Source organism: Ambystoma mexicanum, chromosome 1p (assembly GCF_040938575.1).
Source record: "Ambystoma mexicanum isolate Mex_15411 chromosome 1p, UKY_AmexF1_1, whole genome shotgun sequence".
Taxonomy (NCBI): Eukaryota; Metazoa; Chordata; class Amphibia; order Caudata; family Ambystomatidae; genus Ambystoma; species Ambystoma mexicanum.
In genome coordinates this window covers 1,481,683,488-1,481,708,640 of record NC_090921.1, presented here as the reverse complement: position 1 = coordinate 1,481,708,640, position 25,153 = coordinate 1,481,683,488, and the positions used below count along the sequence as shown (strand labels likewise).

Below are 25,153 nucleotides of genomic sequence, written 5' to 3'. Positions count from 1 at the left end.
CACTTTGTTCGATATGGTGACTTTTCACCAATCGTGATATTGTTTTAATTTGTCATTGAGAATCAGACTGTCTATACCACAGATGCTCGCCCCGTGTAGTGAACACCATTGTTGTTTTTATATGGCCATTCACTGGTATTGCCATGTTGCATTTATAGTGTGCATATATAGGGGGCCTTCACCTGAAGGCTTATTTTACTATACGGAAGCGGGCATGGTGGTTTCAGGGCAGTAGCAGCACACATTCGTTTTAGGGCATTTTATGCCACTAGCGGGAAGAGAGCAGCACCGTGAAGACATTTTTTCTATCACGGTGCAGCATTAAATTAAATAGGCGCACTAGCGCTTTTACTTTTGGTCACTTCTTTTAACATTGTAAATCAAGTGAAGGTGAAGGGCTGTTATGGCTTATCGTCAGCTGGCATACACCCAGTATAGTAATGGGGAATTAGGCAACTCACAAATGTGGGCAACTATGTATTTACACACTGAACAATGGCGGATTTGTTGCAATCAGAACCATAGAGTTCTAAACAATTAACAGTTAAGGTTTTTTTTTTTTTTTTCATGTTATGTAAGCTGCACAGCTGTGCAGACCCAATCACCTTCAGTGCAAGGGTATAAAAACACAAGGAAACAAACGTTTGGAATCATACTAGCCTGAGGAAGCTCGCGAGTCGAGCGGAACGCGTGGCGTTTTCCACCCGCTGTGGGTGAGTGCTGCATGACACCTGGTCTGCTTAGGTATTGTTATGTATGCTTTTTATACTATGTTCACTCTTTTTGGATAAATAAAATGAAATTTTGAACACAATTTGAAGTCTTGTGTGCTTGGGCATTTTTTGGTAGGTGTTTGTGGGAGAGCTTTCTTCTCCCCAGCACCTTTACCCTTCTGTTTAACATATATTGAGTGTAGCCTGCTCTAGCCCGGTAGCACCAGCTCAGTAATGAGGCAGAGCGCAATTTGTTGGCTAATCATCTGCTTTACTAAAAAAATATATATATAATACATTACTCACTGTATCGTATTTCTGATGCTTGTATCCGCTTAGATTCACATGCTGTGCATAGGCCGACATCTAGTGGAAGCTGCAGAGTATTACAGTTTGTTTTTCGAAACTCGAAAATGGGCGTCAACACAGGACGTGCCAGTAATACTATCCCTAGTGTGACGTCCACTGTACCCATGATCCCTCACATGTCTAGGACCCTCAGATTGTATTTTTTCTCACATGAGGTAGCAAGAGGAGTTGTGCGAGTACAGATAATCCAAGCAGATAGATAGAAAGGTAAGACTACAAGCATCCATGCGCCTTCTCTCGGAGGGGAGGAAGGGTGGGTCGCATGTGAATCTAAGCAGATACAAGCATCAGAAATACGATTACGGTGAGTAATGTATCCCTTCTGAGGCTTGTGGAATCTGCTTAGATCACATGCTGTGCATAGATTAGCAAGCAGTACCTGAAGAAGGAGGTGGGATGTGAGAAGGGTCATGAGCAAATAAATGTCTTAGAACCGCTTGTCCCACTTGTGTATCTGTCTTGGAATGGGTGTCAATGCAGTAGTGCTGAGTAAAAGTGTGAATAGAGCTCCAAGTAGCTGCTTTGCAAATGGTGTCAAGGGGTACATTTGCAATGAAAGCCAGAGTGGCCCCAATGCCTCTTGTAGAGTGGGCTCTCGGCGTGAAAGGCAGAGTTTTTTCAGAAAGGGAGTAACACAGCTGGATACAGTTAATGATCCACTTAGAGATGGCACCTTTAGAGACGCGATCACCCTCTCTGCCTGTGGCTATGGAGACAAACAGCTGGTCTGTTTTCCTTAGCGGTCTGGTCTTGTTTACATAGTAGAGGACCGCCCTACGCACATCTAGGGTGTGTAGTTTCACCTCAGCCGAGCTTTGTGGATCTTGGAAGAAAGCCGGAAGCTTGATGGACTGGTTCACATGGAATTTGGAAATAAAACTTCGGTGAGAACCTAGGGCAGGGGTCTGCAACATATGGCTCTCCAGATGTTTTGGACTGCAGCTCCCATGAGCTCTTGCCATTGACTATGCTGTATAGGCCTGCTGGGAGTTGTAGTCCAAATCATCTGAGGAGCCAAAGGTTGCAGACCCCTGACCTAGGGTGTGTGCGTAAAACCAGTTTATCTTTATGGACAGTAAAGAAGGGATCTTGCACTGACAGAGCCTGAATTTCACTGAGCCTTCTTATAGATGTAATTGCTACTAAGAAGGCTGTCTTATAAGTCAGGTGTTTGATACTGCTTTTATGCATGGGCTCGAAAGGGGGGCCCATGAGTTTAGATAGCACCACGTTAAGGTCCCATCCTGGTGGTGGGTTTGAAATAGGAGGGTGAAGTCTCTTTACTCCTTCCATGAAGGCTTTAACTACTGGTACTTTCCACCACGACACCTTGTTATGGGAAGGGGTGTATGCCAACAGAGCTGCCAGGTGTACCTTCAGTGAGTTAAAAACCAGTCCTGCATCCAGCAAGTGGAGCATGTATATAACAATAGTGGAAGGAGTGCAATCAACTGGGTTGATTTGTTTATTCTGGCACCAGATAACAAATCTCTTCCATTTGTCAAAGTAGCAGTGCCTCGTGTTTGGCTTCCTAGATTCTTTTAGGATGTCCATACACCTCTATGGTAAATTGAGATGTCCGAACTCTATGACCTCAGGAGCCATGCTGCCAGGTTCATTGAGTTGGGTTGAGGATGCACGGTTTGACCTTGGTGCTGGGACAGTAGGTTGTACCAGGCCAGAAGTTTGATGGGTTCGCACACCGCTGATCTGCGTAAGTGTGGGAAACACGGTTGTCTCGCCCACATGGGAGCAACCTGGACAAGCGTCATCGATTCTCTGTTCATCTTGTTGACCACCTTCCTGTTGAGAGGAGTTGGTGGAAAAGCGTAGGCAAACATTCCTGACCAGTTCATCCACAGGGCGTTCCCCTGGGAGACGGTTGGGGGAACCTGGATGCAAATCCTGGGCATTGTCTGTTTTCGCTTGTGGCGAATAGGTCTATAGTGGGGAAACCCCACAGAGAAGATATCTTCTACGACTTCTCTGTGTAGACACCATTTGTGTTCCTCTGGGGGTCTCTGCTCAGAGCATCCGCTAGAGAATTGAGATCCCCTGGAACATGTTGTGATGACAGGAAGATGTTCCGTCTGAGTGCCCATTTCCACATTTTCTGGGCAAGCTTGGACAGATTTGGCGAACGAGTCCCTCCTTGCTTGTTCAAGTAAAACATGGCTGTAGTGCTGTCTGTCCGGATTTGCACTGACAGATTTAGCAGGTAGGGCTCGAATGCTTGAAGCGCTCTGAATACTGCCAGAAGTTCTAGCAGGTTGATGTGATTCGTGGCCACTGAGACCAGAGACCCTGAGCTGTGTGGTGGAGATGGTGAGCTCCCCACCCTGTCAGGCATGCATCGGTTGTGACTACCGCCTGTATCTCGGGATCGTAAAAGGGTTTCCCCTTGGACAGATTTTCTCTTATCCACCAGTGAAGCATTTGTACAAGTGTTGGCGAAACAACCACTAGATCGTCCCACTGACCACTTACCTGAGACCAATGTTTCGCCAACCATTCCTGCATGGGACGCATGCGCAGGCGCGCGTGGGGGACCAGGTAAATACATGACGCCATCATGCCCAGCAAACGCATTGCTTTGCGTACCGTTATCTGGCGACCGGACTGATATTGCGGAATTTTCAGCAGTATATTCCGAATTCTTTCCTCGGAAGGAAAGGTCAACCCCTCTTGAGTGTCTAGGATAGCTCCTAGGAACTGTTTGGAGGTGCTTGGCACCAGACCTAACTTTTTCTCGTTTATTGAGAAGCCCAATTCGAAGAGGAGGTCGATTGTCCTTTGAATGTTTGTTCTGCAAATTACTGTGGTCTCCCCCGTGATGAGCCAGTCGTCCAGGTAAGGGTACACCGGGATTGCCTCCCTGCGTAGGTGTGCTGCCGCCACCGCCAGTACCTTGGTGAATACCCTTGGAGCCGAAGCTATCCCGAAGGGCAGTACCTTGAACTGATAGTGCCGACTGTCCACCTTGAAGCGCAAGTACTTTCTGTGCGCTGGGAACATGGAAATATGAAAATAGGCATCTTTCATGTCCAATGTTGCCATGTAATCCCCCTTTTTTAGGAGGGGGATTACCTCCTGGAGAGTAGTCATGCAAAACTTTTGGGGCTTGACATACTTGTTTGCAGGCCGTAAGTCCAATACTGGGTGCATTGTTATATCTTTTTTTGGCACAAGGAAGTAAGTTGAATAAATACCCTTGTTTACCTGGTGTCCCGGGACGAGTTCTATCTTGTCCTTTGCTAGCAGATTGACGATCTCCTCGAGGAGGATCTTCTGGTGGTCCAAAGAATGTATTTTTTGTCGTGGAGGATGGTTTCGGGGACGCTCTAACAGTTCTATGCAGTACCCTGTGGATACTGTGGACAGCACCCATCTGTCTGAAGTGATACCTTCCCAAGCTTGGGTTAAGTTGGAAATGCGTCCCCCTACTGGGGTTGCATGAGAAGGGACCCTGAACAGAGCATCACTGTTTTGGTGGAGGCGTGCCACCTCCTCCTTTACCACGTCCTCTTTTATTACCCCTGCCGTAACCCTGGGTAGACTGTTGGTTATTATTGTTCCACGGTGTACTCTGCCCCTGGGAATAGTTAGATCCTCTCTGGGAATTTTGGCCGCGTGGGCGACAAAAACTGCCATTCCCTCTCTGATTAGGGGGTTTATTTGTTAGTTGGCCTAGGGATTTGAGTGTCTCATACTCGTCCTTGGCATTTTTCAGCGCGTCCTCGACCGCCTTACCAAACAGAAACCGGTTTATCTAACAATGATGCTTGGGTTTCAGCTTTGAATCCAGACTGCCGTAACCAAGCGTGTCTCTTGATAACAGTTCCTTCTGCTATCAATCTGCCGGTGTTATCCGCGGCATCAAAGATTGCTTTTAAAATGCAACTGGACACGGCTCTTCCCTCCGCCGAAACTCGTGCCAACTGGCTCTTTAAGGGTTCTGGGGCGCAGTCTATGAGTGCCGCGACTTCTTCCCACTGATGGCAGTTGTAGCTGGCCAACAGGGTGGTGGAGTTGGCAATCCTTGCCTGGTAGACGGAAGTGGAGGCTACTTTCCTGGCCAAACCATACAGTTTCTTGCTCTCCTTGTCGGGAGGAGCTTCGGACGATGACACGGGTGTTCCAGCCCTCTTACGGGTGTTTGCAACAACCAGGGAGTCCGGCTTCAGATGTCCCCTTATATATAGTGGGTCTGATTGGGCTGCCCTGAAAAGTTTCTCAATCCTCGGGTTCACTGCCCTGGTGAGGTTAGGATTTACAAGTGAAGGGTCTATTCTTCTCTGAATAGACTTAAGGATAGGGATGGCCTGAGCAACAGGCCTCCTTTCTCCCACTAACTCCTCGGCGAAGTCCCTCTCCTCTTGAGCACCCTGGGTGTCAATGTGGAAATGTTCTGCTGCTCGAGACAGAACCTCATTCGGGAGAGGTTGGTTGTCGATAGGGGAGTCGGTAACCAGGGGTTCCTTCTCTACCGGGGAATCTACTCTGTAGGTTTCAGGGTCTTCCTCTGCCTCTTCTTGTTCCTCATCATCCCCATAGTAGCCCGTACCAGTTTGCTCTTCCAACATGCCCAAATCTGGATCCTCACAAAAGGATGTCTCTCCTTGATACTGAGAGTAGGGCTGTACATAGAAGGGGTCCGAAGACCGTGTTGGCGTTTCAAACCGGGACTTTTTACTTGGAGGTATTGGATTCTTAGAGCCTGAGGGTGCTGACCCGTCGGGAGCATAAGAGAGAAAGTGTTCAGGGTTTTTTGCGTAAAAATCTGCCAATGATGACATCCTTGACATGACTGTCTATGTCATCATTAGACCATTCTGTAGAACTGGGAATGACTTTTTCTGGAAGTTTCTCTGACTTATCCTGACTAGACTTGCTGGTCTGAGCAGGGGTCTTTGTGATTGCAGAAGACTTGGACCCGTCTGTCTGTTTGTGAGGAGGGGAAAGAGGCTGAGGCTGCTTCCTTTGTTGTTTTTCCCCCTCCCCGTGAGTGGAAGAGTGTTTTCCCTGCTTTTTCGCCCATTCAGAGCCTTTCGACGCCTGCCGTCGAGGTTCGGGGTAGTGCCCCTATCCTTCGAACGTGGAGGTAGGGGCTTGGGAGCCGCCGTAACATGGTCTGCGGGCGCCGACTCCTGGAGTGCGGTCTGGGGATGGAAGTCGGCTTCATCCTCCGACGATCGAACTTCCGTTACTTTGGGTAGCGAGGCACTCTTGGCAACAGTGGATGATTGCCTCGAGTCATGCGGCGATCTAGATCGAGAACGCCCAGAGGATGCCGATTCGGACCGTTCTCTATGTGCCTCTTTCCGAGAACTCGACGTGCGCGTCGAGACCCGGTTGAACTTCATGTGTTTTGTGGAAGTGCTGTGGGAAGCGCTTGTGTCGCCGGGGGTCTTCCCCATAGCCGCCCTGCCGGACGACCTTCCGAGGTCGGGGACTTGCGCTCGGCTGTCTTTTGACGCCATATTGCCCGCGCCGTCCGAAAGCATGGCGTCGCTGCCATCACTGAATGTGCCCTCCGCTGCCATGGCCTCCTGACGCCTGGCGTGGTGGGCCCAACGCTTGATCGAATGGTCCTTAAGTGTTTTTGGTTTAAACCTACTACACGCTCTGCAGTTCGCCTCGGGGTGGTCCCTCGGCAAGCAGAGATTGCACGTGGCGTGCCTGTCGACCCAAGGGTACTTGCGGTTGCACTTGGGGCAGAATTGGAAAGGGGTACCCTCCATACGCACCTTGTGGCAGCGGGCTGGTAAGTGTAGGAATATATAAGAATGTACCTTTATACCAAAAGAGTGTAGAGTATGTCCACCCCCCACTCTCCCTATTTGCAGGGCCGAGGCCAGAGGCCTTCCAAGGCCCGGGCCGAGGCCAAAGGCCTTCCGAGGCCCAAATCCATTGTGCAGCTGTCGACGGTCGAATTCTTCTGTGTGGAAGTTCGGTGACTCGACGTTGGGGTGGAGAAATGGGTAAATATAACAATATTTAGCAAAAGTATGGCTAAGGCTAGGGAACTCCGCGAAATGTTTCCGACCAGTATGGCAGAAAAAACAATCTGAGGGTGAGGGATCATGGGTACAGTGGACCTCACACTAGGGATAGTATTACTAGCACGCCCTGTGTCGACGCCCATTTTCGAGTTTCGAAAAACAAACTAATACTCCGCAGCTTCCACTAGATAGATATATATATATATATATATATATATATATATATATAGGTATTCCAGAATGAGTCATTTTGACAATTGTATTATTTATTGCCTGTGTTGCGATAATTTAGGACTGGGGGGAGGGGTGTATGCAAGCTCCTTTCCCTTTTTATAACCAGGTTACATTCTTGGGTGAAGGAGCACGGAGGGTCATTAACTTTAGTGACTGGTTAATAAATACGGTGTGACTGTGAGTGTGCCTTTTGTTAAGTAGTCTTTACGATCTAGGAATATATTTGGATAATTTTTAAATCTTTTAATGTGTGATAGATTCCGAGTTTTACTAAGTAAGGTTTGACAAAATAAATTTGCAGCGTTTGTGGGTTAATATTCTGAAGGTGACTAATTGTTAGACTAATACCCAATAAATGGGTGTCACACTTAGAAGTATGGGTGTTTTACCAGAGGAGTCCCCACTACAGGGGGGTAGGGGTCATCCCCAGGTAGTAATCACCCTTCCCTTGCCACCTAAATTGACCCTAGTTGGAACTGAGGGGGCTCTACAACCATTAGTTGAAGATATCGTAGCAGCTAGCCCACCTAGAGCCTCCAAGCAAGGGAAGGAGGCACAGGATGGTGTTACGCAGGGATCTACAAACTATGGATTCTATGGCCGAGGTCATGGGAAACTTAAATCGGGTTCTTGCTAACATTTAATTAAATGTTAACTCTATGGTGTAGAGGCAGTGTTAGGGGAAACTGACCTAGTATCTGATAATTCAATATTGGCACCTTTGCTTTCACATGAGTCAGCTAGGAAAGCTCATAGTCTGTTAGATTTCAAATCTAAAGATTGGCTAATTCCCGGAATCCCCTATACGATAAAGGGGTTGTATGGGGGGCTTGCCCCATCATCAACTCTCTAATAAAGCAGCTGAGGGTGGTGGCTTTACAGGCTTTGGCTTCTTCAGGGGTGAGAGGGGATCCCAAGAAGGGATGGAAACGACCTTAAAGACAAATAGCAGGGGGCCAGGATTTGTCGTAGACAAAGAAGGTCAGGACGGGAAAAGTCTTCCTCTTCTGGAGCAATTGCCTTTAATGGATGAGTTGTCATTCCCAGTTCTGTCCAGAATTATGGACTCTATGGATAGAGGCTATGACACGTTAAATTGTGAAATCTGGGACCTCAGGTAAACAGTGAAGGAAATCTTGAATAAGGTCGATTTATTAGAGGGTTACATAATGGCAGTTTCAGCTACAAAACTCTTCATCTAAAAGGGAGTGGCGTGGTAAGGGATGGTTCTCCGGTGCAAATGGAGGGCCATAAACCGGCAAAACCTGGTGGTAAATGAGGGTCTTGGGGGGGGGCGGCCATGCAGAGGTTGAAGATCAATCTGTTATGCCCCCCCCCCCTCGGTGTCGTGTCTTGGTATGGCAACAGATCAGGGGGGAAATAAAAACCTGAGTAGCAGCCCTAAGGGAAAGATCCTCTGTAATGAAACTAGGTTAGGGGGCGCAAACAAAAAAATTGAAAAACTAAGCCCCCGCCGTCCCAACAGAACAAGGGCTCTAGGAAATTTCTGTGCAATTTAAGGATGGCAGTGGATAAACATATGCAGATCGATAGGGACGTATTGGAGAGCAAAAAAAGAGACTTCTTTAAAGCTAAGAAAGGAGTTCTCAGTAAAGACAGGGTGGGCACAGTTGAGCCTGAAAAGTTTATACCACGTGTTAATAATATCCAAGAGGAGGATAGTCCCTCATTTGATCTGAGCAATATCTCGGTATATCCGGAGGAGGGGGATGTCTCAGAGGGTAAGCAAGCTGTGGGCACTGGGTACTGTTTTAATACTGACCAGGGAGAAGGCAAGGGTCTTGGGAAGGCCTGTCTATTAAGAAATGGTTTCACGGTTCCCTTGCAGGGCCCACTATGTGGCATACTCGCTGTAGAGGGTCTAAATAGCCAGCCACATAAGGTGGAGAAACTCTACGCTATATTTTCCAAACCAGTGGTGGTTAAGGAGATTCCAAGGGAATTGCCCCTGACAGTGGTTCACTTAACTATGCCAATCCCACCATCAAGGGTAGTGGAAGAAGTGGGTTTGGGTGTTCCTAAAAGTAAGTCAGCTAAAGTTCTTGCGGGACCTGGATCCAACGTGGAAACACAGGATAGGTCTCCCAAGAAACGATGCAGGCAACAGTATAACAACTACCCACAGAAAGTGGAAAAGATCGCAGGCCCTCCATGTATTCTTTTCAATCGACTCTTTGAGAGTTCCAATAGGTACCCATTGAACAGACATATTCTGGCTCTAATGCAGGAAATCCCATATTTGAGACTGCCATCATCAGTGGATATAAGAACTGTCGAATTTGTGTTTGATGACTGTTTGGACATGGTCACAACCTTGTCCTTTACATTGCTGGGTGAGCTCCCTTTGGAAGGGGCCTCGATGATAATTGTGGGAGATTTCAATGCGGAATGTCTAGAGAACAAGTGGTATCTGGCTCAAAACAGGATAGCTGTGGGTAAAGATGTCCAGGAGAGGGGTAGAAGAAGCAGGCAAGAACTTGAGGCTTGGAATTTAGTAATTGTGAACGGGAACATACAAAAGGACACCCCTCACGCTTTCACATGGCAGAACGGGTTACAGAAGACGACATTCGACTACGTCTTTGTATCACCAGACTTAATTGAAAAAGAGGATACTTTGGAGGTTAGATTAACACCGCTGAGTGATCATTGTATTTTGGTATATAGAATACTTGGTCCTGTGACAAGCAAGGAGTGCGAAATACTGACAGTGGTAATAAACTAAGGCAAGAGCAAAGCAAAGTGGTTCTCGAGAATAGCAAAACCTTTCCTCTGGGCAACAGTAAAGCTCTCCGCAGGCAAGATGGTATTTTTATGCACGCCAGAGGGTTTCCCTGAGATAATCGGGGAGTTATTGGGTAGGTTTTCCTCAGATAGAGGTTTAATTCAGGGGCAGAAAAAGTTGAAAGGGACACACTCCTTTGATTTGGAGATACAGGAACACAAAAAGCAGTTGTACAGAGAGGCGAGGTCCCTGAGAAGGGCTTTGCCGGTCGATTACAAGGACAAGGTCCGGAGATTAAGACAATCTTACAGGAACTGGGTAAAAGGAATGAAATGTGTGCTGTCAATTAAAGATGCAGAGAAAAAGTTGGCATGTATGTCAGGTAATAAGAGAGAAGTTCTGGGAACTAATAAAGTTAACAGGGACTCAGGCTTATTTACAGGCACAGGCGGTTAGTGACAAGGCATGGGTTAACTACTTTTCTGACCTGTACAGGGTGGAAGGGTTGGCTTGCCCAGTGGTCTGGTTTCAGGCAGACTGGCAGGGGGCCTTGGTTTGGGATTTGTAAGCTGTCATTAACTCAAAGAGATCTAAATGGTCAAACGTGCCGGGGCCAGATGGCCTTTCAAACCTGACCTACAAAGATAACATGCCGGTTTGGGCAGTGCTGCACTCAGACCTATTTACTAGCATTCTCGCAAGCAAAAGTTTCCCTAGGACTTGGTCTGCGGCTACAATAATAAAGATATTCAAGGGGGGAGATAGGTCTTTACCAATGTATTACAGACCAATCTCTCTCTTGGACGCTTCAAATAAGATTTTTGCAAAAACGTTGTTGAAAGTTTTGCAAAAATGGGCGTTGGAATCTAAGTCCTTGGATGTCTTCCAGTCAGGTTTATGTCAGGGTCTGAGTACTGCTACAAACTGTTTTGTCTTGGATTTATTAGCACACCAAGCTAAGACTCAATCTCGGCCTGTGTTCATTGATTTTTTAGGTATTAGCAAAGCTTTTGATTTGGTGAATAGGTCCCTTTCATGGAAAAAACTACATGAGAAAGGGTGCCCAGCTGCCTTGCTGGGTATCCTGGAGGCCTTGCATATGGATACAAAGTTTAGGGTTCGGCTGGACGCCTTTGGTAATTATACCCCCTGGATTTACACTAATAGGGGCTTAAGGCAGGGGTGTGTATTGGCTCCGTTCTTCTTTTGTTTCTATTTGCCGGGCTTGGGAGGGCACTGCAGACAATTTAACACTTTTCCCCCTAGGTTGGGCTCTCTGGTAATCCAGTATTTGCTGTACGCGGACGACATCGTTCTCTGTGATTTGACAGCTATTGGCCTGCAGAGAGCTTCAACAGCAGTAGAGGGATTTCTGGGTAGACTGGACCTATCACTAAATTCAACTAAATGAAAGGTACTTGTTCTAAAAATGGGTGGAAAAAGCTGTAAAACCCTACCCAGGTCTCCGGAAAATGGAAAGTTGGAGGTAGTGAACACATTTGTTTATTTAGGCTTCACAGTCTATGATGATGTTACAGGACCAGAACCGCAAGAAGATAGAAGGCAAGCTTTCTTGGGGCATTGGTGAAGCTACGAGTGTTCGATGGCAAGTTTGGTAGATATTCTCTCTTACCTGCATTGAAATAATATAAGCAGCAATTGGTCCCAAAACTAATTTATGGTGCCCAGACCAGAGTCAGTTTGTAGACTGGGCAAAATTAGAGGGTGCCCTTTGGAGAGGGATCTTGCGATTGCCACAGTCTGTCCCTCTGACAGGGATTTTGTTTGAGCTGGGTCAGCTCCCTATCCACACTATGGTGGATTGGGCTAAACTCCAGATTTCTTTCTAATTTGATGAACCCTCCGACAGCTTCGGTTCTTGAGGAACTTAACCTGGTAAGGTCACAGGGTGGCTGCAGAGGCCTTAACGACTGGGTTCTAGGCTGCAAATCAATGCTTTTATGCGCAGGAATCTCGCTTGAACAACTGGGCCTTACACCGAAAGTGTTCAAGTTAATATGGTGCAGGCATATTTGGTCAAGCGTGAGATCCACGAATATGGACGCTAAATGGTTTGGGGACCATTTTGTGTGGACTTGTAAGAGTTTCAATGTGCTTGCCCCCTGCCTGAAAAAACATCCACTGAGGAGCTTCAGGTCTCAATTACTAAGAATCAGGTTGAACTTGGCACTAACCAATGAAACAGTGGAGAGGCGCCTTAAAATTCACGCGAAATGGGGAACAACACGTGAAAATGTGGGCATTACGGGGGAAGTACGGGAGGTAAAATGTTCGTAATGCCCACAAGCGCGCTAACAACACGTATTCATGGAATTAAATAGGGGAAACCCATGCGCCACAAAAGACGCGCTAATCTGAAAACACGTACGCCAGCAGGAAGCAGGCATAAGCGGCCCTGCGCAGCATAAAAGTGCGTGCAAACAACAAACAAGCTCATACGCTACGATGAATATACAGAGGAGGATAGCCAGGCCGCACATTTTTTTACCCAGGACCAGCCTTTTTGGGAAGCCTGATGACCAGGTGTATGGGAGGTACAGGTTTCCACCACTAATAACGTTAGAACTGGTCAGGGAGTGGGAGGATGACCTCACATCACCCACCCTGTGCTCCCAAGCACTGAGCCCCTTGCAAAAGATGCTCAATGTACTGCACTTCTTGGCTACTGGGTCATTTCAGCGGACAAGTGCCATAGTTGGGGGTGTCTCATAGGCCACACAGTCCCGCTGCCTACACCAGGTGTTGGCCATCATGACTGCACGCCCCTCAGTCCGCAGGCACATATACATGCCCAGAACACCTGCAGAAAGGCAGGCTGTCGTCCAGGACTTTTACGGGGTGGCACACTTCCCCAAAGTGCTAGGTGCCATTGATTGCACCCATGTGGCTCTACATCCTCCCAGGGCCACTGAGCACATCTATCGAAACCACAAGCACTGGCATTCCATCAACATGCAGGTTGTATGTGATGCTAAGGGAATCATCACCTCAGTATATGCCAACTATCCAGGGGCCAGCCATGATAGTTTCATATTCAGAATGTCACCCCTAAACCGGGACCTGGAAGCTGGGCGGCATGGCGACACATGGTAAATTGGCGAGTATAAACGCCTCTGCACATGCATGCATGTCAGACACTGAGAAATGTGAAAACCCCACTAATGACAACCATTATCACCTCCCCAGGGGACAGTGCCTACCCTCTGAGCACCTACATTATGACGCCAATTCGGCACCCCACCACACCACCCGAGGCAAGATACAACACAGCCCATATTACAACCTGGGGCATAGTGGAGCGCACATTCGGAGTGCTCAAGTCACGCTTTCGCTCCCTTGACCGCTCTCGTGGGCAGCTGCTATATGCGCCCCCAGTAGTGTGCAGGATCATAGTGGCAGCATGTGTCCTGCACAACGTTGCAACCCGGCGCGGCGTGCCGGTGGACATGGTGGTGCCCCCACATCCCCAACCACATGCACGGCCGCTGGGCATGGGAGGTGAAAGGGCACATGGTGAGGCAGCCCGTACTCAGCTTGTGGCAAATTACTTCACCTAAAATCCCACCTCTGCGGAGTGCACACAGGCCTGGCACATACCAGCTGACAATCAATGAGGATGACAAAAGGGACAGTCAACTGTCACAATCATACCACCCTGAGATTGTTCACCTGGAAGTGCTACATTGTGTGCATCCCTAGCTACTTAAACACACCCAATGCTGTGTCAGTAAAAGGCACACATTAATGCAGCATGAAGGACTACCCCCTTGCAAAATACTACATCCAAATAGTAGCATGTCACCCAACCCCTCCCCATCTCAGCTACCCAACACACCATGGCATGCAATGTGAAAGCAACCAAATGAATGCACAACACATGACACAAGTGTCACAAAGTGCACTGTCCCAAATGGAAACAGGGCAGAGACAATTTCCTCTCAGTAATGAATAAAAAAACAACACACATTAACAAATACCAGCAAGACAAAACATCAGTACAGGATCCAACAGTGGCAACATATAACATGAAAGTAGTGCAAGTGTCACAACCTGACTAAGGCAGCACAACAACCCCTTCCAACTGCAGAGTGTTGCTGGTAGGCAAATGTGGCAGTGTACTGCATACAACATGAACTGCATCTGCAAAGGAGACGGGCTTGTTAAAACATGAACAAGCTACATGTATATAAGGAACAAGTCCTGGATGTAAAACCATATATAAATCCACCATGGAGTGGAGAAATGAACAATCCCCACTAGGGATGTATACACAGTTTGGACTACAGACTGCCCACACAACTTATGGGAGCCCAATGTCTCTGTGTAAGTTACTGTCACTTGGTCACACCCTTTGCAAGCCCATCGAAAGGGGAAGCAGGAGGGGTATGTGTCAGGAACCCAAGTTTCTAACCCAAAGACAGGGCAAGCCTGCGTGTGCCCAGCTGGAATACACAGTGGATGCCTAAGGGAGCCACACAAAGCAACACACTAACATTAATTCACAATCTTAAAGAAAATGGTTATGAACAAAAATGTAAATGCAAATGAAACATAGAAAAAGCAAAAGTAAATGTAAAGTAAAACAAAGTAAAATAATAAAGTAAAAATCAGAAGCATAACAAAATAAAAATAAATGTATGAAAATAAGAAATCAAGATAGAAAAAAAAAATTGAAAAAAATCAGAAGAAATAAAGATAACAAATGAATTGAAAACTATTTTCATTTAGCAAATCGGAATGAAATGTAAAAAAACCAAAAAATAAATAAATATCAAAAATCCCCATGTGTGGACCAGGGGGTGTGGGGAGAGGCCACCCAGGAGGGAGGTACAGGGTGCACCCCAACACCCACATGGGTGGATGTTGAGAAAAAAAAAACCCTCCATGGGCTCATGGCCTGCATGGCTATGCTACAGAGGGAGAACTGCCGTCGCTGTCATCACCCTCTGGTGCTACATCAGAAGGTGGGCGTGATATGGGAGGCAGACATGCAGGTCTGAAAGGTTTGGTTCTGCAGGATGATGGTACGGAGATCCCCATGCAGCACCTCACGGGTAGCACGCATTTCTGCCTGCATGGCCTTGCGTGATGCCCGGATCTCCTCACCGGTTGCCTGGAGCTCAGCTGAGAGTGTGCGTGTAAGCTGCTCCAGCTGCTGTTCTGACCTTGTACTCCGGGACACCTCAAGTTCACACAGAGTATCTCTGAGGGACCTGTGTTCTAACCTCAGGGCATCCCTGTGGGCATGTGACTGCAGATACGGCTGTGCGCAGAGTCTCCAGTCCAGCCTGTCGGTCCCTGTCAGACACCAACATGTCCTCCCTGTGTGAGTGGCAAATGGACTCTGTTGCCTGCTGCTGCAGCTCCACCTGCCTTTCAGGGAGAAGAATGGAAGTGGCCACCCTATCCACGGCTTGAGCCGCCATCATCTCACATGATGCCCCCTGTTGTGCTGCTATAGTGTACATGGAGTTCTCCCGCACAGTATTGCCTGGTGGCGCACGGCCACCGCCTTGGCGAGCACCAGACCTGTTTGGGGCAAGGTGATGTGCACCTTGCTGTGCTGGCACTGCCTAAGGCTGCAGGACTGCATTCCTCCTTTGATCTGCTGGCCCAGGAACAGGAGCAAATATTGTGGAGTGTGACCCTGCATCCATAACCGCCAAAGGCGGACTTTTCAACACTGAATGCCCCATAGAGGGGTCTACCCCGAATGCAGGTGCGTTGGACAGAGCAGCATCCCTGTCAGAAACATTCACCTGCGACGGGACATATGTCTCAATGTCCGATTCAGCACCTGATTCATAGAGGTCTCCGTAGTTGTACCCAGAGACACCTGTGGACAGTATGGTCTGTAGGAGTAATGGGTTTTCACTCACCACCACCCCACGTCCTCCACTGGTGCCCGCCCGGTTGTGGCTGTGAGTACTCCTGCCTCTGCACCATCTCCTCCTCCTGAACAGCATCGAGTGCCTCATCACCTGCAAAAACAAAATAAAAGTAATTAAAACAGACATGAGCACCATAGCCCACACACATAGGCATGACGAGGCATACATCCAGTACATAAATGACACGTCACACATGACAACTCTGGCATGCATGCACTGGCAATGAGTTGGAAGGGGAGGCAAAAAGCAGACACTGAGGACTCCCAAGATGGAAAAGCAACACGTGCTGCATGCTGGATAGCACTGGCATCACACATTAGCCTGTGAGTGGCATAGACAATCCACATACATGACACATGCCAGCACACAGATGTCATGTAGCATAGCCATGTCAGATTTCACAAGAACACCCAGATGGTAGCAAATCAGTACTGTCACCCATCCATGTGAGATGGACATCATGAAATTGAACATGCAAAATAGTGTGACAAAACACGCATGTGCCACACGCTGTAACACAGCCAGTGTTCACTGATGCAGTGATGGCAGGCACATGGATACATCAATGGTTGGTCACTTCGACATGTCAGAAGACAATGGTCATGTTGAACATTCAAACAGGGCTCCAAAGTGATTGTGTGCAGGCCATGTGTAGGTGCACATTACTCAATCAGCCTGATTGTTGAAATCAATCCCATAATAAGGTAACAAATGTGGCCCATTGTGGGGTGTAATCTATGTCTGAAGTATGTTACATTTGGGGCAGAACAGCACAAAAATGTGTGGTAAAATTGCTAAGGATTTCATCAATCAGGCAAAATGGACAGGAAAACAGTATGAACAGTGTTGTGGCAAGATGGCAGTTGAAGGACAAGTGCATTAATCTGGTGCAAATTGTCTGCTGCGGTCAGAAGGGATACTTGAAAACCCAAGGCCGGGGTATGGTTTGGAGGCACCACATGGGTGACCCATAGCAGTCATGACTACACAGCCTCACCTAGCACTCAATCAGAACACATTACCCAAGCAACATACACATGGTTTGCACACACATGCATGGCCACTCACCGGACATTGCCTCAAGATCTGGTAGGTCTCCCACGCCTTGGATCTGATCCTCTGTGATGAAGCCTCCAGCGATAGACTCATGTTCTGTGAGTACTTCCTCCTCTGGTGGAGACCCACTGCCAGTCACCAGAGTAGAGGCATGATTGGAAGCCAGCTTGTTCTTTGCTCTGCGTTTGAGGTCATTCCACGGCTTAGAGCAATCATCAGCTGTGCGGCTCACAACTCCAAGGGAACTAATCTAGTCAGCGATGCACTGCCAGTTGGCCCTACGTTGAGCAGTCGTAGTCTTGCACCCTGCACTCACCAGCATTTCGCGCCCATGGGCCGACACGTAGCCCACAAGTGCGTCTAGTTCTGCATCATTGAAACTATGCTTCCTTGACATGCCGGAGTGGATAGCCGTGTCTGGGGTCCCAGCCTGTACTGCAAGAGCACCCTTCTTCCTCTTGGAAGGTGGTGCGGACCCTGAGTGGCTTACGCCGCTCTGGTTGGTAGGGGCTGAAGCGCAGGTGGACTGGGCACTGGAAGTAGCCAAAGGCATGATGACCAAAGGTCTCACTGCAGGCATTGGCTGCTGGGTGATGTTGGCAGGACCAACCTCGGGGTGATGGACTTGGACCAACACTGTCCCGGCTGGAAGACTCAGAACTGGAGTGGATTGAGCTGCAGCTGCCCCTGCAGCCTCCTCACCCTGGCTACTTGGGGCAGCAGATGACATTGCTGTCCCAGATCCACGTGGCCTGGTGATGGCAACTTTCACCGCCATACGTGGCTTTGACTTGGTGACGCGGAAGTCAGCCTGGGAGTCATCCTGTGCCGGTTTGGTTGACAATATGGGCCGGGTTAACAAGGCCTGAGCTGGGATGGTGTCAGCTGCATCTCCCTGACCCATTGGGGTCGGGGGGGGCATAAGTGTCCCCGATTGGTCCTCCACACACTGGCCTCTTGGGCCACCCTGCACATCCAGGCCACGTCCCCTACCGCGCCCACCTCTTGGAGGTCGGCCACCTTTGCCTCCCTTACTGCTTGGTCGCCTCCCAACCATGGCACTGATGTTGTGCGAATGGGAGGTGCAGTAAACAATTGTCTTGGGCAATTGGGGTGAAAGGGGTAGGGTACTAGATGGAATACATACCCTAGTGCTCTAGCAAGGCCGTCTGTGACCCCTGGGGGAAGATGACGGGTCACGCAATGCTCAAAATTTAACGTGCACCCGACCCCTGGTAGCCCACGTGCGTGGAATAGAGAACCCGCACTACGCTGTGGCACCGAGGAACACAAAAATAAGCGTATGCGTAGTACAAGCAGGCTACAATGACCTCTGAATGGGTACACGACACACGGGGGCAACCACAGTTGAAAAATACATGCGCGACTCACTGTCTGCCTGGAAAAAGAACGTGAAAGACACGCGTGTGCGTGTTGGCAACACCCTCGCCAAAAGAAGAATTGAACGCTGTCTGAGTATACAAGGAGTACGAACTGGAACCGTTGTGAAGTAATCGTGTGTGAAACGACAACAAGTACAAGAATCACCTGCTCGCTCTCCACAAAAGCATGTACAAGAAAATTGCGCCATATGTGTACCTTTTAACCCAGCCCAGCAGTTTTTGCACGTGTAAAATGAACATGCACCCATGTTGAGGGAAACACCCTTGCGCGTTACGTCACAGATGCGCTTACATGCTAAGGACCTTTCATCGAATTACACACTGACGTGCAGTTTTTTCACGTGCCAAATCACTCCGTATCAAGCAGGCCACGCAACAACACATGGAAGACCACGCTCCTATACAGAAGGCCATTTTCCTGCCCCCCAGAGCCCCGAGCACGCTCCCATCTGCCATCTGCTACTGCCTGCCTGCTGGCCATGTGCCCTGCAATTTGGTGCCTGCATGTCAGCCATCCGCAGGGGTCCAGTTGCTGTGACCACCCCTGCTGGAACAGGAGACTCCCGACTGGTATTCATCACTCCACAGCCCAGACCCAGGACCCAGTTGCCCACCCACAGCTGCCTCAGGGGTTGCCATGTCCGACACAACACCATCTGGCACCACTGTCAACCCCCAGCCAGAGAGGCAGAGGGCTACCAGCTTCAGTGCAGCAGAAGTTGGTATCCTGGTGGAGCAAGTCCTGGGGCATTATGATGCCCTCTTTGGAAGTTCACGCGCCGACAATGAAGGATGGAAGGGGATCTGGAAGGACATCATGGCTGCCATCAACGTGGAGGGGGTGGCAGCCCACGACATGCAACACATCTGGAAGCGCTGGGAGGACCTCAGGTCCAGGACCCTCAGCAAGGTCCAGTGCCTCTTGAAGGCAGCGGATGCTGAGGGGTGCCGGGTCTGCTTTACCAACAACCAGATGAGGGTCCTGGAACGTATATGCCCAGCACTCCACCTCCAGGTCCTTGAGAGGCAGACCGGTCCGGAGTCGAGCGGTAAGCGTACATTCGTACTGATTGGAAGCTGTGCATTTTGAGGTGTGCAGGTTGGACATATGTCTTGGTAGGCCCATGTATGGATGTGTATGTACAGCGACATGAGCCTGCCACATGTGAGTCCAGTCATGTATGAGGCACATCAATGGCATATGTGTTGAAATGCATGGTGCCCAAATGCATGTGTGGGGGCACACATGTTTAAATTTCTGTGTATGTACTGTGGCCTGGTTGTGGTGTGACACATGGATGCTGGCTCCACCTTCATGTATGTGCACAATGTACACGTGTGTGTATGAGACACGTGTGCCACTGTGTTACACCATGGATGCATGTGAGGGCGACATGTAGGAGGCTGATTAGCAGTTGTGACATGGATGCTGATTTCACTGCGACAGTTAGGGTAGATGTACAGATGCATGTATGTCTGGTGGCGTGTGTGCATGTGTTCGGTACTCCCCCTGTTGCATGTGACGTCAGGCTATTCTTTGGATGCTCATGCTGTTTGTGTATGGATGGTGTTGCTTGGTACAACATTCCTGTTAATTTGCGCATATGTGTGGCTTCAAATGATGTGTGTTGGGGAGTGTGATGCCATGAGGGAAGTTTGACACTGTCACTCATGTGCAACTGTCATGTGTGTATCGGACCATTGTACAGTGCCCTGAAGCCTGTTTTCTATCTCTCCGTATCTGCAGTGTCAACTGATGAAGTGGGCGGAGACGGTGCTGTGGAGCACAGAGGCAGGGATCCCACCACCAGCCGGAGACGCAAGGCCCAGCTCCCCTCCCATGTTGTCATCTCGTCGGGGAGTGAGGAGTCTGGTGCCGCGTCCGCGGCTGCCGGGGGTAAGTCCAAGAGGCAGAGGTCAGAGGTGGACTCCTCGGCAGCCGAAGGGGCAGCTGAGACCCCACAGGGGCCTATGGAGGAAGATGGCACAGAGTCATCCAGGTTGGTGGGGGCTTTGGTTGAGGGGGAGGCCGTGGAAGGCCCACGCATGGGGTATGGAGGGGGGATTCCACTGGTGCTGGTGGTGCAGTCCAGGGGCAGGGACAGGAGGCAGCACAGGCGGCCGCGGAGGTGCCTGTGTGTAATCCGGTCCCTGATCCTGTGACTGCATCATCCCGCACCAGCAGGGATGCCTTCGTCCAGACCCGTTCTCAGGGAGGGGAAGCGCGCACAACAACTGGCCTTCCTCTCCCTGCGGACGTGGCAATCCGGGACCGTGTTGAGCCTGTCCTGGTTGGGGTGGCGTTGCGTGTGCGTGACATTCGGAATGACGTGCAGGGTTCTCGTGAGGACAATGCATGTCATTTTGGATGCCTCGCAGACCGCATCGACCTACTAGGACGGGTCACCAGTGCTGGGTTCCTCCGTGTGCTGGAGCTTCTACCGACCCCACTCCTCAACTGAACCCCCTATGCGCCAGTCGTCCTCCATGCCATCTTCCTGCCCAAGTATCACCTGGGAACCCTGTGGAGCTGCCCCTGACCCCGCGGCCAGGCTGGTGGAGGACACATCCCTGCCACAGTCGGGAGTCGGAGGTCCAGCAGGGGTGGCCACCCCAACAACTGAACCCCAGCAGGAGGACAACGTGCAGTCAACAACAGGCAGGGCACATGCACGGCAGCAGCAGGCTCAAGTTGGGAGCGATGATGGCTCAGGGCCATCAACATCAGTGGGGCAGGCATTGGCCGGAGGGCAGGAGGAACCTGGATTGGGAGCGTCTTCCGTGTGGCAGCGGTTGGGCCAGCAGATAGATGCGGAGTGGCGGCGGGCGGAAGAGGCACGGCTCACTATGGGCAGGGCGCTGAGGCGGGCTAATTGCTCAATTAGCAGGGAGTTGGAGGTGGACATGGCATTATCCCTGCGAAACCTCGGGGCCATGGAGCAGGCCTGCCTCCAGGACGTAGAACAGGAGTTCGATGATGCCCTGGCTCGGGAAATCAACAAGTGAGCCGTAGGACTTGCAGGCCACCATTAGATATAGTTAATTATTGTTAGGTTTCCTTTTTGTTTTTCTTTCATTTGGGGCGCTTGGACTATGCCCCACCTTTTTGTATATAGCTGTTTATTAGGTAGGATTTTTTGTAGGTTTGCTTTGAATTGCTGGGCTCATGGACCCTGGATTTGTACATTGTATATAGTTGAAGACTGGATTTGACCTCATTTTTTTTCCCCATGGAGCAATAGATTTCTCTTTTTTTCTCCTTTGGATTCGGTTTGATGGACGAACACTTTGGAGCTATTTTCATTTGGATTTATTTGGATTCTGCATTGATATTTTTTTTTTCATTTTTTTGGAAATCCAGCCTTTTGTTTGTTTTTATTTTCTCTTGTGTGCTTTTCTTTTATTCCATTGATTTTGTATTTAATTACTTTTTGGTTTCATACTTCAATTGTGTGGTATTTTCTTATTGGTTTCATGCATGTCACGATGTGGGTTTTCTCATTCACTTGCACCCATTGTGTGTGTGTGACGGACATGTATTGATGTGCATACTTGCCATCTGGGATGTATCATGTAATGTGGATTTCAATGTGGGGTGGATGGAATACTTGGTTGGGTGTTTGGAATGGGGTGGCGTGGGGTGGGATTTGGGTGGCCATAAGGGCCATGATTGTGGATTGTGATGACGTGTTGGGGGGGGGCATGACTCGGGGCCTGCTGGCAGGTGTCTGTCAATGCTGGGTGGGTGGGGGTGCAGGGGGACATGAGTCGGGGCCTGCTGGCAGGTGCCTGTCAATGCTGGGTGGGTGGGGGACATGAGTCAGGGCCTGTTGGCAGGTGCCCGTCAATACTGGGTGGGTGGAGGTGCAGGGGGACATGAGTCGGGGCCTGCTGGCAGGTGCCCGTCTATGCTGGGTGGGTGGGACATGTGTTGGGGCTCACAAGTGCATGGTGCCATGTGGGCTGCCTGCGGGGCATGGCCGTGGTGGATGGCTGCCTGCAGGGCATGGCCAGGGGTGTAGGGTAGTCCCCTGTGGCGTGGGCTACCTGGAGGGCCTGGGAAGGGCGCACACCCGGGAGGACCCACACTGACAAATCGCGTGTAAAACTCCCTGTGCACCCCTCAGAATACACGTACCCCGCTCACACAAGGCCTATCGCGTGTGAAACTTCCGGCTCACCCCCCAAATACACGTACCCCGCTCACAAGGCCTATCTCGTGTGAAACTTCTGGCGCAACCCCCAAATACACGTACCCCGCTCACACAAGGCCTATTGCGTGTGCAACTTCCCGCGTACCCCCCAAATACACGTACCCCGCTCACACAAGGCCTATCGCGTGTGAAACTTCCCACGCACCCCCCAAATACACGTACCCCGCTCACACAAGGCCCATCTCGTGTGAAACGTCCTGCGTACCCCCCAAATACACGTAGCCCGCTCACACAAGGCCTATCGCGTGTGAAACTTCCCGCATACCCCCAAATACACGTACCCCGCTTTCGCCTGGAGTATCGCGTGTGAAACTTCCCGCGCACCCCTGAAATACACGCAGCCACCCCATCCACCCTGGACATGTCCCACAGGCAGCCCACACACCCTCCCCATACCCCACAGGCAGACCATCCACCCTGGCCATGCCCCACAGGCAGCCCACACCACAGGGGGTGCTTTTTCTATGCAATTTACCTGGCGCGAGCGGGGTAAGTGTATTCCGAGGGGTGCGCCAGTCCATTTTCATGCTATTGGCTGCTGTGAGCAGGGTACGTGTAGTATTTTCACCCGATTACAGTGTACCGGCCTGTAAGCTGGTGCAGGGTTAGCGCGGCCCTTTGCGCTGCATTGGGAATTTCAATGCCTTTTCCTTGCGCAAGGGGCGTTCTTGAGGGCGTAACTGGCGCTGGGGGATGTTCTCTGCACCAGTGCTCAAAATGTCCTTGGAAATTCCATGAATACGCGGTGCGCCACAATGCTGTTTAGCGCACACGGCTGGCGCACGCTCCCTCTCTGCACTGCTCGGGTGCGCTGCCTCTGCGCTGAAATCTATGAATTACCCCTTAAACTATAATGAATTGAGTTTGTGTATTCATGTTTTGGAATTTTTAAAGAACGCTGCAATTCTTTTTTTTAAGTCTTAGCCTCTCGGGATAATATCTTTTAATATCGATTTTATTGAAGAAATGGGAATTTGGTATTGTATGATTTGACTATGTATTTGTTGGTTCATGTACATTTTCTATGTGATGTGTTAAATTATATATAAATTAGTACAAAAATGAGATCAATCCACATTATGGTTTCCGAGAAAAAGGCCTAAATGATAACAGTCCCTTTAAATTAATTGTGAATGTTCATGTGGGACAAAAGGCAGTTTCTGCCTTCCAGCCATTTGTTTTCACTGGGTCAGCCTTCACTTTCATCAATCTCCTTTGTGTTGGAAGATTGCTCTTTGAAGTGGGTGCCGCCATAGTCACACATTAGTCGTTTTCCAGCCAAGTATGAATTTCCTGCTTTCATATCCAGCAGGTCTGAAGAACATTGAATTTTGATGCCTTTAGCAGCACATTTTTATTGCGGTGGTCATTAGATGGGAGATCCGACATCCAGGCCGGAAGTGGAAGTTTTCCTTTGTGAAGTTTTGCCCACAGCCAGAAACAGGGACTGCCTTGGGCTGACATTTCCCATGAAGGGCTCTTCAAATGTCACTGGAGTTTTTTTTAGGCGAAACATAATATACATTGCTTTTGTCAACCGATACATCATGTTTTGTTTTCCTGACATGTTTGATATATTTTTCACTTTTGCCTTTTAAAGCGTTTTTTATTTGCACACACATGTGCTGGCCGTTTTTGTTTTCAATCTTTAAAAATACTGTTTTCCATGTCACAGGGCTCTTTGATTCCTCCTCCTTTAGTAAATTAAAATGCTGCTTGTCTATTGGTATGACAGGTAGGACCCTTTCCACATGCCTCTTTAACTTTACTTGAAAAACAAAAACAAATGCCAGGCTGTTTTTAGTTTGTGTTTAAAGTCTTGCTATTCATTTGAAAGGGACTTCTGTTTGGGGCTTTTAAATGCACCTCCCATGCCCCCCCACCCCTGTTCTTCCATGACTCTTTGTTGGGGAAGAGCAGGGCAGAGTGGGTATTCCTTGGGTGTAATTTTCTTTATCAGGGAGTGGGCACTCCAGTCTCCCCTTCCATCTCTGGAATGGGGGTATGGTATGACATGGCACCCCCTTTTCTTCTTTTGGTAGTGGAAACTCCATTCTCCACTTGCATCTTTGGGTTGGAGGGCGTGGCATGGCACGCCCTTTTTTTCCTTCCTTTCCAGGTCCCTGGGGTTCTCACGGACTCTGCTATCTCACCTCCAGACTGGAAGTTAATGAGGTTAGTTTTCTAATAAAAGATAGAAAATAAGAGTCAGTACTTTTTTTTTTACACACATTTTTCCCAGGAAAGATTTACATAGAATTTATAACAACAACATAGTTTCCATTTTACAAAATAGATTTTATTTTTCGTCATGTGTACAATAACAAGTAAATTACTCCCGGAGATAGATATATATATATTTATATTTATACACACCCACACATACATACATTTCCATCCGATTTGTCATCCTTCATCTTCATTCTTCAGATGGTTCCTCTGCTCGACTTTCATTTGCCTCATCAATCAATCGTAAAGGGCGTCTGGGATGACCGCTTTTCAAC

The 25,153-nt window shown here is 49.1% G+C and overlaps 1 protein-coding gene across 9 annotated transcripts in view; it reads right to left on the bottom strand.

Moving 5' to 3' along the window:
• The window catches only part of MEF2D (myocyte enhancer factor 2D), a 1,898,135-nt gene that overhangs the window by 1,202,283 nt on the left and 670,699 nt on the right, over positions 1-25,153 (bottom strand). The window lies entirely within an intron of this gene.